The 21623-nt window shown below is 39.0% G+C and overlaps 2 pseudogenes; one reads left to right on the top strand and one right to left on the bottom strand.

The window, feature by feature from the left end:
* Positions 1-21623, top strand: part of LOC134334891 (uncharacterized) — a 759100-nt pseudogene that overhangs the window by 317425 nt on the left and 420052 nt on the right.
* The window catches only part of LOC134300421 (uncharacterized), a 331197-nt pseudogene that overhangs the window by 131522 nt on the left and 178052 nt on the right, over positions 1-21623 (bottom strand).

Raw genomic sequence — 21623 nt, 5'->3', positions numbered from 1 at the left:
GGAGGCCCATCTGCTTTTGTACCTGCGTCAATGTTTCCTTGGCAGTCGTGCTGGTTCTAAAATAAGTAACCATTTTGTGACATTTTGCCCTCAACTCAGACAGGCCTGGTACTTCTTCAAAGGACTTTTTTACTATAAGATTTAGATTGTGAGCGACACATAGAGCATGTCTAACATTTAAATTGTTAACACAAGCAATCATGTTGGCTGCAGCATCTGTCACTATACATTTAGTTTTGTCCTTTATGCCCCACTCCTCCATGAATCTTGAATGAGCCATTGCTAGGTTCTCTGCAGTATGGGTACTTGGAAAATGCTCTACCCCAAGCAAAATTGTCCCTAGCTGGTCCTCTTCATCAATGAAATGACAAGTGACTGCAAGGTATGCTTCCATATTGATTGAAGTCCACATGTCAGATGTGAGGCTGACAAACACGACTTTTTGCAGTGTCTTCTTGGCCTTCTCCTTAGCCTCCTCATACTGCTTGTCCACCATTGCCTTTAGAGCCTTTAAAATCAAATATGAAGAGTTGACCTACTATTAATTTCATGTTTAAGTAGCAAAGAAAATCATAAAACACATCCCTACCATACACACCTGTCTGGTTGGTAGAACATACAGTGTATCACAAAAGTGAGTACACCCCTCACATTTCTGCAAATATTTCATTATATCTTTTCATGGGACAACACTATAGACATGAAACTTGGATATAACTTAGAGTAGTCAGTGTACAGCTTGTATAGCAGTGTAGATTTACTGTCTTCTGAAAATAACTCAACATACAGCCATTAATGTCTAAATAGCTGGCAACATAAGTGAGTACACCCCACAGTGAACATGTCCAAATTGTGCCCAAATGTGTCGTTGTCCCTCCCTGGTGTCATGTGTCAAGGTCCCAGCTGTAAATGGGGAGCAGGGCTGTTAAATTTGGTGTTTTGGGTACAATTCTCTCATACTGGCCACTGGATATTCAACATGGCACCTCATGGCAAAGAACTCTCTGAGGATGTGAGAAATAGAATTGTTGCTCTCCACAAAGATGGCCTGGGCTAAAAGAAGATTGCTAACACCCTGAAACTGAGCTACAGCATGGTGGCCAAGGTCATACAGCGGTTTTCCAGGACAGGTTCCACTCGGAACAGGCTTCGCCAGGGTCGACCAAAGAAGTTGAGTCCACGTGTTCGGCGTCATATCCAGAGGTTGGCTTTAAAAAATAGACACATGAGTGCTGCCAGCATTGCTGCAGAGGTTGAAGACGTGGGAGGTCAGCCTGTCAGTGCTCAGACCATACGCCGCACACTGCATCAACTCGGTCTGCATGGTCGTCATCCCAGAAGGAAGCTGACGCACAAGAAAGCCCGCAAACAGTTTGCTGAAGACAAGCAGTCCAAGAACATGGATTACTGGAATGCCCTGTGGTCTGACGAGACCAAGATAAACTTGTTTGGCTCAGATGGTGTCCAGCATGTGTGGCGGCGCCCTGGTGAGAAGTACCAAGACAACTGTATCTTGCCTACAGTCAAGCATGGTGGTGGTAGCATCATGGTCTTGGGCTGCATGAGTGTTGCTGGCACTGGGGAGCTGCAGTTCATTGAGGGAAACATGAATTCCAACATGTACTGTGACATTCTGAAACAGAGCATGATCCCCTCCCTTCGAAAACTGGGCCTCATGGCAGTTTTCCAACAGGATAACGACCCCAAACACAACCTCCAAGATGACAACTGCCTTGCTGAGGAAGCTGAAGGTAAAGGTGATGGACTAAACCCAATTGAGCACCTGTGGCGCATCCTCAAGTGGAAGGTGGAGGAGTTCAAGGTGTCTAACATCCACCAGCTCCGTGATGTCATCATGGAGGAGTGGAAGAGGATTCCAGTAGCAACCTGTGCAGCTCTGGTGAATTCCATGCCCAGGAGGGTAAAGGCAGTGCTGGATAATAATGGTGGTCACACAAAATATTGACACTTTGGGCACAATTTGGACATGTTCACTGTGGGGTGTACTCACTTATGTTGCCAGCCATTTAGACATTAATGGCTGTGTGTTGAGTTATTTTCAGAAGACAGTAAATCTACACTGCTATACAAGTTGTACACTGACTACTCTAAGTTATATCCAAGTTTTATTTCTATAGTGTTGTCCCATGAAAAGATATAATAAAATATTTGCAGAAATGTGAGGGGTGTACTCACTTTTGTGATACACTGTATGTCGGTTCCAGTACATGAATTAATTCCTTAAAGCCCACATCTTCCACAATGGAAAAGGGTTGTGAGTCTTTGATGACCATATTGACCAGGGCATCATCCACTATTTTCTTTCTGGAATCTGAAACAATATGTAATTGAAGTTATTACAAGGGCCAAACACATGATGTAGATAATTAAATAAAGATTATTTATTTATTATTTACTTTGACTGGTGTCTGGACCACTGACAGCAGACTGTGCATGCTCATGTATTGCTCTGTAATGCCTTATCATGGAGGATGTGTTGTTGCTGTAAGTGAGCTCCTTATGACACAGCAAGCACCTTACCTGCATCATGACAGTAAAACACATTATGTATAGGTTATGGAGGATATTGTAATGATTACTTTCTGAATATACAATTTTCTGACAATACAATTATGACATACCTTGTTTTGAGCAAACAATTCAAAATGTTCCCAGACAGGAGAAGTCCTCCTCTTTCTGGGTGGCTCCATGGTGTCTATCTAGCCTACAACTAAAATACACTCTATATTAAAATAATATAGATGTATGTAGATAATATAGATGTATGTAGCAAGGTTATAATAGTTTTGGATTTTTCATTATAGTTTAGTTTTATTTCGTTTTGAGTTTTTTTTTTCTCTAATTCAGTTAGTTTTAATTAGTTTTTAGAGTGGGTTTGCTAGTTTTTATTAGTTTTTATTATTTGTTTAATGCTTAGTTTTAGTTTAGTTTTTATTAGTTTTAGTATTAGTTTTAGTTTTTTTATACTTTGGGTTATATTTCAGGTGCAGGATTCAAAAAGGTCAGAGTAAGTATTGTGTAATTAAAACTCAACAAAAGATACCATTTAAAAAAATGTACTCAATTACTGTTGAACAATCAACTGTCCACAAAAACTGTAACAGTCCACAAGATAGCAGACTTAGATGCAAAATGTGTGCAATACTGCTGCTGAAAAGGAAGCACATGAACATAATAATTAGGGCTGTCACGTGATAAATAATGTTGGGCCCCCTCAACAAATTGCAGATGCTAATAGCTGATCAGAATGAATTAAAAGTCACTCAGAAGTTACACTTCAAGTCCAAATTCCTGCCTCTGGTATTTTTACTGCACAGTTTCAGTTAATTTTAATTTTACTTAACGAAAATATTGTAATATAATAATGATGACCTGGTTAGTGCAGCCAATATGGGGGGGAAGGGGGTGAGGTGAGTGGTTGAGTTCATGTTGTGGAGGCCCCCCTGCCGTGGGCCCCGGTGCATCTTTTGTATCTGCCATAGTTTTTCCTGCACTTGTAATTACTATTTTTTCTTAAAAAAAGGGCTATTCTAAGAAAAGGAATGTTGTTTTCTAATGTCTCACTGGTCATGTAATGTGAATTACAAATATATTGTCTGGCCTTTTAAGAATGTTAAGTGCACTATAGGGCACAGGGAGCAAGTGTGTAGGGAAGGTCTCAGAATTGACCGTGTCCACCTGTGCTTATATTTACATTTACATTTACAGCATTTACCAGACGCTTTTATCCAAAGCGACTTACACAATGAGCTGAACATGATGAGCAATTGAGGGTTAAGGGCCTTGCTCAGGGACCCAACAGTGGCAACTTGGTGGTGGCGGGGCTTGAACCGGCAACCTTCTGTATACTAGTCCAGTAGCTTAACCACTGAGCCATCACTGGCCATTATATTGTTCTTAATCAGCGTTCTGCTTCATGCACTTTTAAGAAATGCAATTAACCACAGAGACACACATTTACGTGGCACAAAGAGCCCAATAAAAATAGTTGAGAATCTTGAGAATTTTTTTTTAATCGCGATTAAAAATGTAACGCGTTAATTGCGATTACGACAGCCCTAATACTAATATAAACTAATTCATGAGAGACACATCAGGGAGCTCAATCTAAGAAAAACATAAACTTATGTAACAAAAACTTTTGCTGTGGTCATTTTGCAGGCTAGCATGGTGAGCAGAAACAGAATGTAAACATGAAGTGCCGTCAGGAAGCATCTCCCCAATCTCAATCCGCTCCCTACTCACTCCCCCTCTCCACTCCGCCTCCGTTTGCTTGTTCACGTGGAGTGTCCCTCTGTAGTGGAGTGTTAGTGAGGAGGGAGCGGATTGGGAAAGGCCGGCAGCTAACGTAAAACTGCTCGAGTGGAAATAATCGATTTCATATCAGTTCACAAAGCTCATAAATAAATTGACAAACACGAAAACGAAGGGTATTCTATCTATAATTTTAGTACGTTTTAGTTCGTTTTGTAAACGCAAAATACAGTTTCAGTTAGTTATCGTTTTTTCTTTTAATTACCGTTTTTATTTATTTTAGTTAACGAAAATGTTTTTTCAATTTCAGTTTTCGTTATTTCGTTCGTTTTCGTTAACGATAATAACCCTGGTATGTAGATAATATAGATGTATATAAATGATAATACAGATGTATATTAATAATAATATAGGTAATTAAGATATATAATACTATATACATATATACAGTATATATATATATATATATATATATATATATATATATATATATATATATATAACACTAAACTACTCAACTAACTAGTCTACTAAACCCTAACCTAATAATATAAATATTAGATATAATTATATTAATAACTGATAATATTGCTATAATAATTATGTGATATAATCTATAATGTTATTACTAAACTTTACAAACTAACTGTAATGCACACTCCAATCGCCTCGCAACCACACCAAACAACGCCAACTCAAAACCCACAAAGTGCCTTGCGGTTCAAACCCTCTTTATGCGGTTGCGTGCCGCTACGGTAGCGAAACGATGAAAACGATGAAACGATGACGTGTCCCACTGAATCCGAGGCCTCGTTTGTCATCAGTCACGTGATTTTTTTACGTCACAATACACGCCTCGAACCAGGGCTTCATTTGACATGCCCCTTTTTGCTCGACACAGGCTCCGAAGCCTCGCTTCAAATGTCACATCACTACCCATAGTAGCTGCGCTCGCTCGCTCGTCTCAGCGTTCTGCGCCCGATATAAAACTCTGCACCCAGACCAGATCAAAGCTCATATAAACATCAAACTGTTTTGTTCTTAAAATGTTATATTTAGTATTGTCATTTTCAAAACTACATCAATGCAAGTGTTATTAATTCAAAGAGATCAACAATGAAAATATCATTTTTAGACAGAGCTCTATAGTCACTAGAGCTGTTTAGAACATGCCCTGCGGGCGACTCACATGGTGGGGAGGGAGGGGCGAGTTGTGTTCAGTGAGGGAGAGAGGCGGGGCAGATGAACATGTGCAGAGACAAACTGGGAGAAGGGAACGACGAACTGTCGGATCTAAATAGAACGCAACATCTATATCGATATACGCGATATTGTCTTATCTTATATCGCGTATGAAATATCTATATATCTTTAAAACTCGATATATTGCCCAGCCCTAGTTATAATGTTATGCCTAATTGGTGTATGCTATTACTAATTTGGTTAAGTAATACCTCTTATCCAAAATCAGAATGTAAATGCATTTTATTTAACTTGTACCTGTAACCAGTACCTGACAATGATATTTGAACAATAACAAATAATATACACTATTTTAATTATATTTTTATTATGTTTCCGATGTGAAAGTTGCATATTAAATAGAAAGTTAAGACCGGAAAATCATTGAATCCTACTCCTTTAGGACCCTGTCTTGCAAAGACGTTCTTTCGCTGATATCCGCCCACTTGCGGCATAAGCCCCTCCTACTTGCGGGTACCCGCCCACTTGCGGTATAAGCTCCTCGTACTCACGGTTCTCCGGTCTGCAGAGATACATACTTGCATTCATTCAATAATGACTCGAACCACAGTTCAGTCAACTGCATTATAACTAATAATAAGAACATCAAATAAGCAGCCTGTGTGGTGGACGGGGACACTGTTCTAATTCTTATGTGTTATTGCCTACCTCTAGATTTCCAGTTGCTAAGGGGTAGCACTGTGGTTTATGGATTAGATTAGATCATTTATTAATCCCAGAAAGCCAAGTATTACAACAGCTCAAGGTACAATAAAAAAATGCATTAAAAGTACTTTTTAATATAATTATTTATTAAATCGGTTTAATGTTGTATTGCAGTACAATGTTGGTAGGTAATAAATATATATGTGTAACAGTGTACAATAGTTGCTTCATTAGAATTGTATGAAATTCCTGCTTAATGGGTTTGGCACCACTTGTAGGTCAGCATACTAAGGTTTCATACATAAAGGATCTTCTGCTCAGCCTTGGCAGACAGTAGTTATGAGTGTGCTGCTGAGGTGAGTACAGTCTCTAGTACAAAACCAGTATAATCATGAAATCATGAATAACTTCACAAACTTTATTATATATATATATATATATATATATATATATATATATATATATATATATATATATATATATATATATATCAGTGGCAATTTATCTAAGACTGCAATGGAGTTTACCAGAGCTTCACAGGTTGCCACTGGAATGCTTTTCCACTCCTCCATGACAACATCACGGAGCTGGCGGATATTCGAGACTTTGCGCTCCTCCACCTTCCGCTTGAGGATGCCCCAAAGATGTTCTATTGGGTTTAGGTCTGGAGACATGCTTGGCCAGTCCATCACCTTTACCCTCAGCCTCTTCAATAAAGCAGTGGTCGTCTTAGAGGTGTGTTTGGGGTCATTATCATGCTGGAACACTGCCCTGCGACCCAGTTTCCGGAGGGAGGGGATCATGCTCTGCTTCAGTATTTCACAGTACATATTGGAGTTCATGTGTCCCTCAATGAAATGTAACTCCCCAACACCTGCTGCACTCATGCAGCCCCAGACCATGGCATTCCCACCACCATGCTTGACTGTAGGCATGACACACTTATCTTTGTACTCCTCACCTGATTGCCGCCACACATGCTTGAGACCATCTGAACCAAACAAATTAATCTTGGTCTCATCAGACCATAGGACATGGTTCCAGTAATCCATGTCCTTTGTTGACATGTCTTCAGCAAACTGTTTGCGGGCTTTCTTGTGTAGAGACCTCAGAAGAGGCTTCCTTCTGGGGTGACAGCCATGCAGACCAATTTGATGTAGTGTGCGGCGTATGGTCTGAGCACTGACAGGCTGACCCCCCACCTTTTCAATCTCTGCAGCAATGCTGACAGCACTCCTGCGCCTATCTTTCAAAGACAGCAGTTGGATGTGACGCTGAGCACGTGCACTCAGCTTCTTTGGACGACCAACACAAGGTCTGTTCTGAGTGGACCCTGCTCTTTTAAAACGCTGGATGATCTTGGCCACTGTGCTGCAGCTCAGTTTCAGGGTGTTGACAATCTTCTTGTAGCCTTGGCCATCTTCATGTAGCGCAACAATTCATCTTTTAAGATCCTCAGAGAGTTCTTTGCCATGAGGTGCCATGTTGGAACTTTCAGTGACCAGTATGAGAGCGTGTGAGAGCTGTACTACTAAATTGAACACGCCTGCTCCCTATGCACACCTGAGACCTAGTAACACTAACTATATATATATATTATGTATAATAACACACCATGCCATGCCATGTATTTGCTTTATTTGTTTTTTCATTTAAAATAAGGGTGATGTAGCTGCAAACTTTTAATGTATGGTTATTCTATAATTATTTTTGTAAAATATATTAGTACAATGCAGACAGTAGTTTTAAGTGTGCTGCTGAGTTGTGTTCTGACTGGAAACAATATAAGTAGACTTATACCGTGGTTGCCATATTCCCTTCACATGATAATAAAACTGCATCAACTCAGTCTGGTGTCTGCAAAATGACAAACAAAGTGACAGATCATACTTCTTGAGTCTGTCCTGATAGTCCTGGTATTAACTCAGTGAGCAATGATGTCCCGGCACAGTGGGGATGAGTTATACAGTGAGATCGCTGTTGGTACAAACAATTTCCTGTATCGTTCCTTCTTACAGCGGAGCTGGATGAGTCTGTTACTGAAGGTGCTTAGCTGTCTGACTAGGAGGTCTTGGAGAGGGTGTGATGGATTGTCCAGTATGGAAATGAGTTTGTTTAAAGACCCCCTTTCGACCACCACCTTGAAAACCAGTGAGCAGACCAAGACTGAGCCAGTCTTCTTGATCAGATGGGTGGGTAGCACTGTCGTCTTACAGCAAGAAGGTCCTGGGTTTGATCCCCATAATGAATAAATAAATAATAATTCCTTTAAACTACCTGCAAAGCGTAAGCTATCATCACCCACCTCTCATCAGTTGGGGAGCACCTTCAGCTCTGGCAGGAGATCAACTTGTTAGAATATATTTATTTCCTTAGTCCATGAGTTGTATTACAACCATATGTATGTGTTTGCACAGTGGAAGTTCCTACTGTCCCTGTGATCATCGTGTTACTTCCACATCCTGAAAGTATTCACACCTTGTACAACAGCTGCCTGTTTTATTGTTTACCAACACCCCCTTAGCTATTTATTCTTGTTTATTCCCCCAAATAAAGTCAGAAGATTTTTGGTGCTCAGCCGTGTCTGTCTCTGTGCCTTTGTCTTCTCCTGGGCTCAACCGAGCTCAGTAAAGAAACCAAGAGTAATCTATCAACTGGTGGTGAATATTCCATAAAAGCCATATTTTAACACAACTTAACTCAGAAATGCCATACAATTTGCGCTGTCCCACGGCTGAGCTCCTGCCAGTGCCAGGGACTTTTACCCTTTACATAACAATTTGGGCGCGGTTAACTAGAACCTTCGCATATAAACAGGAAAGAGTTGGCCAGACTCTCCCTCTATCTGGGTGTTGTGCTAAGTTTCATAACAATGTCCCAATGTTGGGTAAGGTAAGAGTTTGTGCATTTCAGCCTCCCAGTTTCAAAATAACTGTTCCTCTTTTCCTGTAAAAGGATTGCTTCTGCAAGTGAGTCAACGCTGCAACCAATGCCAAACCACATTACTAGACCTTATCAAGGTTAATCCATTCCAGAACTCTTTGCATACCGCCCAGGATCCAGTGCCAAAAGGGGCGCCATGCATTTGGACTATATGTTTGTCTTCATACGGTAAAAAAAATACATACTTCAGGTTTTGAACATATCTTTACATGTATACATGTTTTATATTTTTAATTAAAATGCAGTTATTAATTAAAGTGTATTTAATACAAAATAAATGAATAAATAAATATTTACCTACAGATTCACTTTAGTACTGACACGTTAGCTTCTTCAGGTATGAATCGAGCTGGTTGATCCACAATGTTTATGTTAATTCTCACCCCAACTGCACTGTAAAAAATAAAAAGTTGAGCAAACTTAAAAATGTAAGGCAACCAGCTGCCTCACTTTTTTGAGTTTTCTCAACTTCAGGCATTCATAGTTGTTCTAACTTATTTTCTTTAGTTACCCTATAAGTTCACTCAAAAGAAAAATGTAAGTTAAATCAACTTTTTTTTACAAGTACAATAAAATAGTAATTGTAATTTTGTCCAACTTTAAATAGTGATTTGAGTGAACTAACAACCTAACTTAGCAAAGCAAGTTGGCACAACTGTTTGCGCCTGAAGTTGAGAAAACTCAAAAAAGTGAAGCAGCCAATTGCCTTACATTTTCAAGTCAGCTTAACTTTTAAGTTTTTAAGTTGACTCAACATTTTACTTTTTAAGTTTACTGAACTGTTTATTATAAAAAAAGCAGTTACTAAAATATTTTTTAAAGGCACAAGTTTTTACATATCTGAACTGGCAGTTGGTAGCTCAGTGGCTGAAGTACTGGTCTAGTATTCAGCAGGGTGCCGGTTCAAGCCCCACAACTAAGTTGCTACTATTGGCCCCTGCAAGGCCCTTAAACCTCAATTGCGGGCATTGTATTCACCACAAATGTAAGTCTCTTTGGGTAAAAGCATCTGCAAAATGACAAAAATGAATATGTTATGCTTTTAACAAGTAGCTATGAAAGAAATTTAAGACAATAAACATTTTTTATTTAAATGTTTATTTGACTTTCACAACCGACAAGTATTTTAAGCCATACTCCTGTGCCACTCCAGCAAAAGTATAATTAGCATCAATAAACAAACTGTTTTCCAGGTAAGCAGAGTCAGGATACAAACACGGCAATGGCCAGGAGCGCCCTTGGTAATGACACAATCTGTAATGTTTCAGTAATACTTCTGGACTGGGATTGCATTGCATATCAATCTGCAAAATAAAAAACAAAATTGTGAAAACGCCACAAATCTGAGATTGCAAAATCTTTCAGAAAAGTCTTGATTACTGTGGATGATTTGGACTCTGGGCCAGGTTTTTTGGAGGATCGGTCTAGTACCGGGTCAAGCCAACAGTTAAGGTCTCCACCTAGAATAAGCACATGTGAGGACATGTCCGGAATATTTGAAAAAAGCTGCCTAAAAAAGTCGTCATGGTCCCAGTTTGGGGCACAAACATTAACTAAATGAACCAGGGTATTGTGTAGTTTACCAGTAAGTATAATATACCGCCCATTCGGATCTGATATTACATTTGAGCAAGTAAAAGAGACCGATTTGTGAAACAAGATTGCCACTCCCCTTGCTTTACCAGAAAAAGAGGAATCATAAAACTGACCAACCCAACCAGCCTTAAGTTTTTACCTGTCTGATTTATCTAGGTGTGTTTCTTGAAGGAAAATAACTTGAGCACCCAGATGTGATAAGTGCTGGAACACTTTAGTACGTTTCTTTGAGGAATTTAGGCCCCTACAGTTCCAGCTGACAAATCAGAGTTCACCACCCCCATGGCGAAAATGTGTTACAGACTGTATCCTAATAAGACATTAGTAAAGACATAATAACAAATTAAGAAAGTGCGAAGCCTGCAAAGAACTTGAATCTGACATTTACTGGCCCTTAAAACAAATAAAGAAAACATTAAAAAGGAAATAGAAAACCAAACTTGAGTAAAAACTAAACTAATAAAATACAAAATAAAGCCAAAAGTCCCCACCCACCTCCCAACTAGCACCTCCCCAACTGAGATGCAAGAACAACTTCTCCCCAACAAACCTAGCACAAGCCACTCCATAGCAAGTTCCTAAACCTGAAATGCTATATGAGAGAAAAATGGACGTGTTTTAATAAAAAAAAGAAACACAACATTATTATTAATAACAACCTAACATCGACAGCCATCAAATCACATTACCCTCCACAACAACTGTTCAAATAAAGAACATTAATAACAACAGTCACTAAATAACTCACGTGTCCCTATAACGGGTGTGATTACTAGGAAAGTTTATCGGCAAAACCCGCCGCTTCTTTTGCATCCTGAAATCTGTATACCGTACCGTCTGGAAGAGTAATTTTTAATGTTGCTGGGTAAAGCAGGCCAAATTTTATGTCCGGAAAATACCTTAAACGACGTTTCACATCACCAAAAGCAGCTCGTTTCCGTGCGACAGATAAAGTATAGTCCGGAAAAATAAAGATTTTCTTGTCTCCGTAATACAATGGTAAAGCCCTTCCGGCCCGCTGCAAGATCTTGTTCCGAACATGAAAAAAGTGGACTCTGGCAATGAGAGGTCTAGGCGTCTCAGTTTCTTTGGGTTTTGCACGGAGGGTTCTATGTGCCCGATCCAGCAGTGGTTTCTCTTCCAGTCTGAGCACGTCTTGAAGTAGCCCCGCTACAAAGTCCGAAACCCGAGTTCCCTCCGATCCTTCTGGGACTCCAATAATTCGCAAATTATTTCTTCGCGAGCGTGCCTCAAGGTCCTCACATCTGTCTTCAAGGCGTTTGCATTAGGTAGTGAGTTTGCCAACAGCCGCTTGTAACTCAGTGAGCTGTGTACTGTTATCATTAGCAGAGCGCTCCAGCTCCCACAGCGTTTCATCATGCGAGTCCAGTTTTTGTTGTAACGGATTGATCAAGTTAGAGAGTTCCAACTTAACAGCCGCAATTTCCGTCCGAAGACCAGAGGAGAATGAATCAAGTCTGCTACAAATACCGGACTTTAGCGTGTCCATCATAGTTTGCAGCAGTGAAGCACTGACCGCGGTATCGGGTGGGATGTCCACTTCTCCCTCAGGAGCATCGGCCATGGGTGCTGCAGGCTTGCGGCCCAACTTTGAAAGTTCCGTTTTGCTGCGGGTAGCTGACATTTTGTCCGATAAGAAAGTCAGGCAATGCGATAATATATATCTGGGGTGTATTCAAAAGCTGTTTTATAGAAAAAATAATTGTTGTGTTAAATATAAAAATGAATTTAGTCCATTTTCTTTCAGAGCAGCGAGAAAGCACGTCCACATCCTACGAACACCACAGCGCCCCCCCATAAAAAAAAAACAAAATTAAACAATATAACACTTGTGTTTAGCGATTTAACATTTTCATTTGCGTAGAGTATGAAATATGAAGCGCAATATGAAGCGGTTGTAACAATCATACATACATAATTAAGAGTAACAGACTTTTTTGTGGTGTGCTGTACCACAGACAAGTTTAGCTTACTAAGCTAACACAATTAGCCCAAGGTCATTCAAACCAATGGGCAGCATAACCCGCTAGCATGTCAGCTAACATTTCTCTCCGTGTACCAAAAATGATTAAATTGTCACCGACAAGCCCGAATTTGCAAACAGATTACACTTGTGAACCTTTATATAAATTAAAAATCAATGAGAATGTATTTACTTTTGAAAATAACTGACAGTTTGTTGCTTCGCACTCATTTACATTTACATTTCTCTTATCCAGAGCGACTTACAGAAGTGCTTCTATAGTGAACATTTCATTTCATTTCATCGCACTTGTCTGCCATACAATATTTTAAAATCTTTGGTAAGAAAATATGTGCCGCTAAAATTCTAGTAATTCCCCTCATTATTCAGTCAGTTTATAGTTTATGCATTTGTTAAGTTTTAAACATAAATTTATAGCTGAACACCTACTTCAGGGCAGGTCAGGGCAAAATCCAAAACTTCAGGTCGTCCTCGTCCGTTACAACTCGGCTCGGAGAAGTGTGCATGCACGGTGACAGAACGTACTCTGTTTCAATAAGAACTAAAGAAAGTAATTTAGTTTAACTTTGTTTGGCACGTCAGTAGAGCTTCTGATGAAAAAAATCGGCTCAACTAATTGTTATGCATTATGTCAACATTTGTAAGGACTGTTTGCTCATTCAACTTTAAATCCTAATTTCATTTAACAATTTGGAAGTTAGACTTTTTACAGTGTGTGGTATATTACAATTCATTTATGTACATTCTTAAATTGTTTAGGCTGAGGGCCACTTACATTTGCCTGGTAGCATTGTCCAGCGGCCAGTGAAAATGGTATGTTTTGTTTTTACATTGTCACGTTGAGAAGTGGGAAGCAGCAGCCCCTTCTTTTTTCCTCTCACACACATACAGGGATAAGGGAGCGTCTCCTCTTTCTCCTCTCTCACACAGGGAGATAAGGAAAAAAAACAGACTGGAATTCATTACCTTATAAGGTTCTTTTATTAAAACCATCACCAAAACAGCCTTCTACCATCTTAGAAATATAGCCAAAATCAAGGGTCTAGTGTGCCAACAAGACCTAGAGAAGCTGATCCATGCTTTTATCTCCAGTAGGGTGGACTATTGTAATGGTCTCTTAACTGGACTTCCCAAAAAGACCATTAAACAGTTACAGCTCATTCAGAACGCTGCTGCAAGAGTTTTAACCAAGACAAAGAGAACTGAGCACATCACTCCAGTTCTAAAATCTCTACACTGGCTTCCGGTTAGTTACAGAATAGAATTTAAGGTGCTGCTACTGGTCTATAAATCACTGAATGGGTTCGGCCCAGAATACATCTCAGAAATGTTCAGAGAATATAAACCCAGTAGATCTCTTAGATCCATGGACTCAGGTCAGCTAGTAGAGCCCAGAGTCCAAACTAAACATGGTGAAGCAGCATTTAGTTGTTGGGCTGCATATAACTGGAACAGACTGCCAGGAGATATTAGATGTTCCTCAAACATAGAAATCTTTAAATCCAGGTTAAAAACTTTTCTTTTTTCTTGTGCCTATGATTGAGCTCGATATTTTTACTATTACCCTCATTTTACCATATTTCTTTTAGTCTTGTTTTAATTCCATATTCTCTAAACTGTAAGGTATATTTTACTATATTTTCTTTTAGTTTTTATGTTTTATTTGCTTATTTCTCTTGTTTTAATTTCGTATTTACCAAATTGTAGGGTATATTTTACAATATTTTCTTTTAATTTTTCAAGTTCTTAATTTTTATCTCTCTTGTTTGAATTTCATGTTTTTAATTGTAACTAAATGTTTGCAAGAAGTCTTTCTGAGGTTCTAGATCTCAGGAATGTTTTAATGCTTTTAATTTTTAATTTTTCCTTATGTAAAGCACTTTGAATTGCCACTGTGTATGAAAGGTGCTATACAAATAAACTTGCCTTGCCTTGCCTTGCCTTTTAACACAAAAAGTAATTCAACATGATTTACGCACTTTATCTGCCAACACTTAGGTCTTCTTTATCTACAACATACGTTACCCTCTTTCTTTGGGGGCTCATAAATATAACCACTACAAAAATCCTTATTATTTTTTAAGCTCATATATCTTTAACAGATTCAAAAAAGTCCCCTCAAAAAACATTTAAACATTCTAAAAACTGCAGAGGTGGTACTAAAATATTGTACTCAAGTAAAAGCACTATTACTTTAATGAATTTTTACTTAAGTACGAGTAAAGTTACTAGTCTAAAAATCTACTCAAGTAAAAAGTAACTCATTTAAAATGTACTCAGTAAACGTTACTTTTTTACTTTTTTAACAGGAGGGCGTGTCTCTTCTGTGTAATGCAAACAGGACAAGTGGATATAAATCTCACAATAGTTGTTTTGAATTAAAATATAATAGAAAAAAAACATGTTGATACAACATTTAAAACATTTACGGATGTGTAATGTGTCATTTTATTCCTATAAAACTTTTTCAAACTGTATAACCACTAGTGATGTGTCGTAGAATGATTCGATTCTATTGAACGGCCCTTTAAACTGAAATAAAGGAACCGATTCACGCTGCTGGGAGTCGTGATATGTATATATACGGCTCTTTAAAAGGAACCGAGACAAAAGATCCGACTTCCCATCGCAGAATTCACTGCAGCAGACGTGATTTTTTTTTTTACTCAGTAACGGATGTGATTTAAAATGTAGTGTATTACAATTTTTAATACAAAACATACTTAAGTAAAAGTAAAATTACAGGCTGTAAAATCTCCTTTTAAAAGTACAAGTACACACACACACAAAAAAAAAACTACTCAATTACAGTAGCGCGGGTAAATGTCATTCGTTACTTTCCACCTCTGAAAAACTGTCCACTTCAAATGAGCTCATGTCAGTAACAGTATCATATTAAAAAAAGTCTTCTTAGATAACATATAGGATATACTTAAGTTGTCACATCTACATATACATATACAGTACAATGAAATTCTTCGCATATCCCAGAGCGCAGAGTCAGCCATCGTACGGCGGCCCTGGAGCAGGCAGGGTTAAGGGTCTTGCTCAAGGACCCAACAGTGGCTGCATAGCAGAGCCTGGATTTAAACCCCCAATCTTCCGGTTGATAGCCCAAAGCTCTACCCACTAGGCTACCACTGTCCCAAGAGGCTCTTCAAGAGGCTCATGTGTTTTAACAGTAAAAAACATAAAATCTCCTTTTCTCAACCACAACCTATACATGCTTATACAACATAAACCTATTACAATAATATCACACACAGCTGGGACGGGGGCCACACACACACACACACACACACACACACACACAGGGGCCAGCTCTGTGGACATAAAAAAGCACACACACATAGCACACACTACACCTCTGTGTTTTCTCGTGTAAAGGGGAGCTTTTCTTAAGGGAGATGACAGCTCTCTCTCACACACATTTCCTAAATATCATTCCAAATACATAAACAGTACTCGATCCTAAAAGTTGACTTATTTATGTTTTCCCATAGCATGCTTCTTCCATTACTCTTGTCTCATCTTTAACTGTTATTCCCTCTTTTTCTTAATTCCTGTTAATCTTTTCCGTTTATTTTCTTATTATATCTCTTCACTTTTTTTCTCTAATGTACTTTATTTTCTTTATCTTCTCTTGTTTCTTTTCACTGTAATCTTCTTAGAAGTTTGTGATTCCAAGTTCTTGGTGTTTCTTAAATAGCGATAATGTGAAGATGAATAAATAAAGTCTCCATTGACACTGTCTTAATTGCATATAAAAAGTTTATTACAATATAAGAACATCATCAAATCAGGCACCCAGGTTTGCCTGGAGAGTAAGTTCAGCCAATATGACTTCTCTGCAATATCAGCATTAACTCTCTGCTTATATACACCAGTTGTTTTCATACAAGCACATCTGTTCTATGTAAAGAAAGATCTCATCGCTCTGGAACTCCAGGGGGCCCAGCTAGCAACCCATTTCCTGAGAAGAGGCCCTAAAATGGATTACATATGTGAATATACCTCAAGAGCAAATCCATGCATGTCACATATACAAACACAAGAGTCAGAACAACAGAGGACGCGCTGTTACATTATTATTACTGTTTCAACGCTTATTTACACTCTCTATATATGAAGTAAATACGTGCATGTCACGCTTATGTTTATTTCCATTTTTCAATATTGGTTTTTGAAATGAATAACGACTCGTTTTCTTGTTTTTCAACTTTGGGATTTAAAGTGAAAAACGAATGAAGGTACACGGAGCTGGAACCTTTCGTCTGGACTTGTTTTCGGCGTTCTCTACAGAATACATTATTCTGCTGCTCATCTGTCTCTTTTCCAAGATCTCCAAATAACTGAGACATTATTATTCTTTTTACTAACCAGCTCCTCAACCGTCACCATGCTATCATGGGAGTTTTACTTACAGAAATGTGTTCTGAGGGCAGAAAGAATTGGCAGTGGGGAGGGAGGGTGGAGTTGTGTTCAGTGGGGGAGAGAGGTGGGGCATTGGGGTAAGGGGAACATGTGCAGAGACAAACTGGGAGAAGAGAAAGGCGAACTGTCAGATCTAATTAGAACGCAACATCTATATCAATATAAACAATATTGTCAATCTTATATCGATATGAAAATAAATCAATATTTCTTTAAATCTCAATATATCGCCCAGCCCTACTATACACCACTGCAAATAAGTGAGGAGAATTCCTGATCTGCCCACCGTTGGTGCATCAAGGGGAATAAATTTCATTGTACTTGTGTATAGTGACAATAAAGATTCTATTCTATTCTATAAGTAATAATAATAACAACATAAATAAGAATAAGACGTTATAATGAGTAATACAATTTTGCAAGAATCTGCAGAAGAAAGAGAAAATACACAACAACGTAACATGTAAAGAACATGTAGCATGATTTATAAAACGTTTCCATCTATGAACAAAACTGTTTGATTGACGTCTTTATAAACCATTTCAGAAAGAACCATAACAGCAGGAATCACAAGAGAAAGAACAGAGCCTTTAATAAGAGACTGTAGCATGTGCAGAACTTTAGGTAGAAAACACCACAAAAAGACCAAGAACAAAGCAGACAGGGAGGAGAAAAGTTCTCAGCCACCGGCGCTTCCACCACACAGGTGCTAAACCAGGTAAAAGCATCAGGGTTTCATCAGGGTAGAGATGTTGGTATAATTATCAGCTATGTGAAAACCAGGAAGATTTAATAAAATATTACTGATTATTTACAGTGTGAATGCGCTGGTGTTTTTTGAGAGTACTCTGAGCCGTAAAACTCTTCCCACACTGTGAGCACTGATACGGTTTCTCTCCAGTGTGAATGCGCTGGTGTACTTTGAGAGCACTCTGATTATTAAAACTCTTTCCACACTGTGAGCACTGATACGGTTTTACTCCAGTGTGAATGCGCTGGTGTAGTGTGAGATTACTCTGTCGATTAAAACTCTTTCCACACTGTGAGCACATATACGGTTTCTCTCCAGTGTGAATGCGCTGGTGTATATTAAGAGCACTCTGTCGATTAAAACTCTTCCCACACTGTGAGCACTGATACGGTTTCACTCCAGTGTGAATGCGCTGGTGTTTTTTGAAATCACCCTGATGATTAAAACTCTTCTCACACTGTGAGCACTGATATGGTTTCTCTCCAGTGTGAATGCGCTGGTGTACTTTAAAATAGCTCTGATGAGAAAAACTCTTCCCACACTGTAAGCACTGATACGGTTTCTCTCCAGTGTGAATGCGCTGGTGACTTTTTAAATGACTCTGTCGATTAAAATTCTGCCCACACTGTGAGCACTGATACGGTTTCTCTCCAGTGTGAATGCACTGGTGTATTTTGAGATCACCCTGTTGATTAAAACTCCTCCCACACTGTGAGCACTGATACGGTTTCTCTCTAGTGTGAATGCGCTGGTGACTTTTTAAATGACTCTGTCGATTAAAATTCTGCCCACACTGTGAGCAATGATATGGTTTCTCTTTAGTGTGAATGCGCTGGTGTTTGTTGAGATCACTCTGTGCATTAAAACTCCTCCCACACTGTGAGCACTGATACGGTTTCTCTCCAGTGTGAATGCGCTGGTGTATTTTGAGATGACTCTGTTGATTAAAACTCCTCCCACACTGTGAGCACTGATACGGTTTCTCTCCAGTGTGAATGCGCTGGTGTATTTTTAGAAGACTCTGATGATTGAAACTCTTCCCACACTGTGAGCACTGATACGGTTTCTCTCCAGTGTGAATGCGCTGGTGTACTTTGAGATCACCCTGATGACTAAAACTCTTCCCACACTGTGAGCACTGATACGGTTTTTCTCCAGTGTGAATGCGCTGGTGTTTTATGAGAGTACTCTGATCCTTAAAACTCTTCCCACACTGTGAGCACTGATACGGTTTCTCTCCAGTGTGAATGCGCTGGTGTACTTTGAGAGCACTTTGATTATTAAAACTCTTTCCACACTGTGAGCACTGATACGGTTTCTCTCCAGTGTGAATGCGCTGGTGTACTTTGAGAGCACTTTGATTATTAAAACTCTTTCCACACTGTGAGCACTGATAGGGTTTCTCTCCAGTGTGAATGCGCTGGTGTATTTTAAGAGCACTCAGAGAACTAAAGCTCCTCCCACACTGTGAGCACTGATACGGTTTCTCTCCAGTGTGAATGCGCTGGTGTATTTTAAGAACACTGGGAGAACTAAAGCTCCTCCCACACTGTGAGCACTGATACGGTTTGTCTCCAGTGTGAATGCGCTGGTGTTTTTTGAGATCACTCTGAGAACTAAAGCTTCTCTTACACTGTGAGCACTGATACGGTTTCTCTCCAGTGTGAATGCGCTGGTGTATTTTAAGAACACTGGGAGAACTAAAGCTCCTCCCACACTGTGAGCACTGATACGGTTTGTCTCCAGTGTGAATGCGCTGGTGTTTTTTGAGATCACTCTGAGAACTAAAGCCCCTCCTACACTGTGAGCACTGATACGGTTTCTCTCCAGTGTGAATGTGCTGGTGTATTTTGAGATGACTCTGTTGATTAAAACTCTTCCCACACTGTGAGCACTGATACGGTTTCTCTCCAGTGTGAATGCGCTGGTGCATTTTAAGAGCACCTAGAGAACTAAAGCTGTTCCCACACTGTGAGCAGACGTTCCTTCTGTTCTGTTCTCTGGTGAGAGAGCTGTTAATGCTGACAGCACCAGAGGACGTCTGCTGATCACTGGAGCTTCTGGTGGGCGTCAGATCCTCATGTTCAGTCTTAATCTTCACCAGGGTCTCATATTTGACACTGTGGGGGGTCTTGATGTGTTTGTGGAGATGATTTTGGGTTGTACAGGAACGTGGACTCGAGGAGCAGCAGAAATCCTTGTTCAATCCTGAAGAAGAAAAACACAAACTGCTCTTGTAACACCATCAATTACAAACATCACAATAAACACAGAGCAGATCAAATGATTTTCAAAGCTAAAAGTGAAGAGGAGCAAAGACACGGTACAGAGTGAGTATAGAGTGAGATAAAGAGTAAATAACCTCAGCACTTTTACTTTCAATATAGCAACAGAACATATTCACTCTTTTACACGCCTCAGTTATTTACTGGATTATAATATTAATATTATAAATATCATTACTATTATTATCATTACTGATGATAGAAACATTCTGACAGATGAACCATTAATAAATAAAACAGGTTTCATTGCTCAAGATTTGAAACATTCTTACTGAGATCATCTTCATCTTCAGGTTCCTCCTTCTTCTGAGGCAGGACACCTCCAAGTGATTGGTACACTGAGGAGAGGTGTCTATCAGAGGTGATGAGTTCCAGAGGGATTAATGATACTTCACCTGAAATGACATCAACATGTGAAGAAAGCTCAACAACTGGGACTAGTGTAGGGAGGCGTGTTGTTGTTGTTGTTTTAATGATATAATAAATCTTAGTTCCATTAAAAACTTGAGTCCAGACTGGAGTGAAGCAGCACTTCTCCACAGGACAGAACCATACAGGACAGATTCTGATCCACTATCCACTAATTACTGACCCCAATACTGACCATCCTGTTCTGTACCACACTGTCTGGTGGAAAAGTGCTAAATTGTTCCATTTGTACTTACAGCAGAAATCTTCATCTTCAGATCCTTCATCTTCTAGATCCATGGGGGCGATGTGTCCCACTTCTGCTGACTGCATTATTAAAGATCTAACATAAAAACACACACACATGGATGAATGGATGGATAGACAGAGCTTTTAAATCTCTCACTAAAACTGTTTTACTTGTCTCGCATTGTACATTACTAACTATATTCTCTATTGTTTGATAAAAGTCAATCAGCCTTTGTTAAGGGGAGAAACATATATAATCACATTGGATTGGTATTTGATATATTAGATTATTGTGACTTTATTGACAATGATAGCCTGATTTAAATTCTTGATTTTTACAAGGCGTTTGATATGATCGAACATGCTTTTTTGTTAGATGCTTTAAATTTTTTGGGAATAATTTTTGTTGATTAATAAATATGTTCTTTAGTGATATTCGTCAGGGTAGCAAGGTATTCGTCAGGGTAGCCCCATTTCCCCGAAACTGTTCATTTTGACTACTTAATTATTAGCCTTTCAAATAATAATAATACTAATAATAATAATAATAATAATAACAATTATTAGCCAGTTTGCTGATGATACAGCACTGTTTTTGAAAAATTATTTAATGGTTGAAAGAACCCTTAATATCCACAATTTCCCTTTTGGGATTAATAAAGTACTCAATCAATCAATCAATCAATTTCATTATTCTCCAAGGCTTCAGGTGTAGAACTTAACATTAAAAAATTTGAGGTTTTCCCCATTCATAATTGTATCCAAAAAC

Source organism: Trichomycterus rosablanca, chromosome 2 (assembly GCF_030014385.1).
Source record: "Trichomycterus rosablanca isolate fTriRos1 chromosome 2, fTriRos1.hap1, whole genome shotgun sequence".
NCBI classification, from domain to species: Eukaryota; Metazoa; Chordata; class Actinopteri; order Siluriformes; family Trichomycteridae; genus Trichomycterus; species Trichomycterus rosablanca.
Note: the sequence above shows the minus strand (reverse complement) of the source record. Positions and strands in the feature narration are given on the sequence as shown.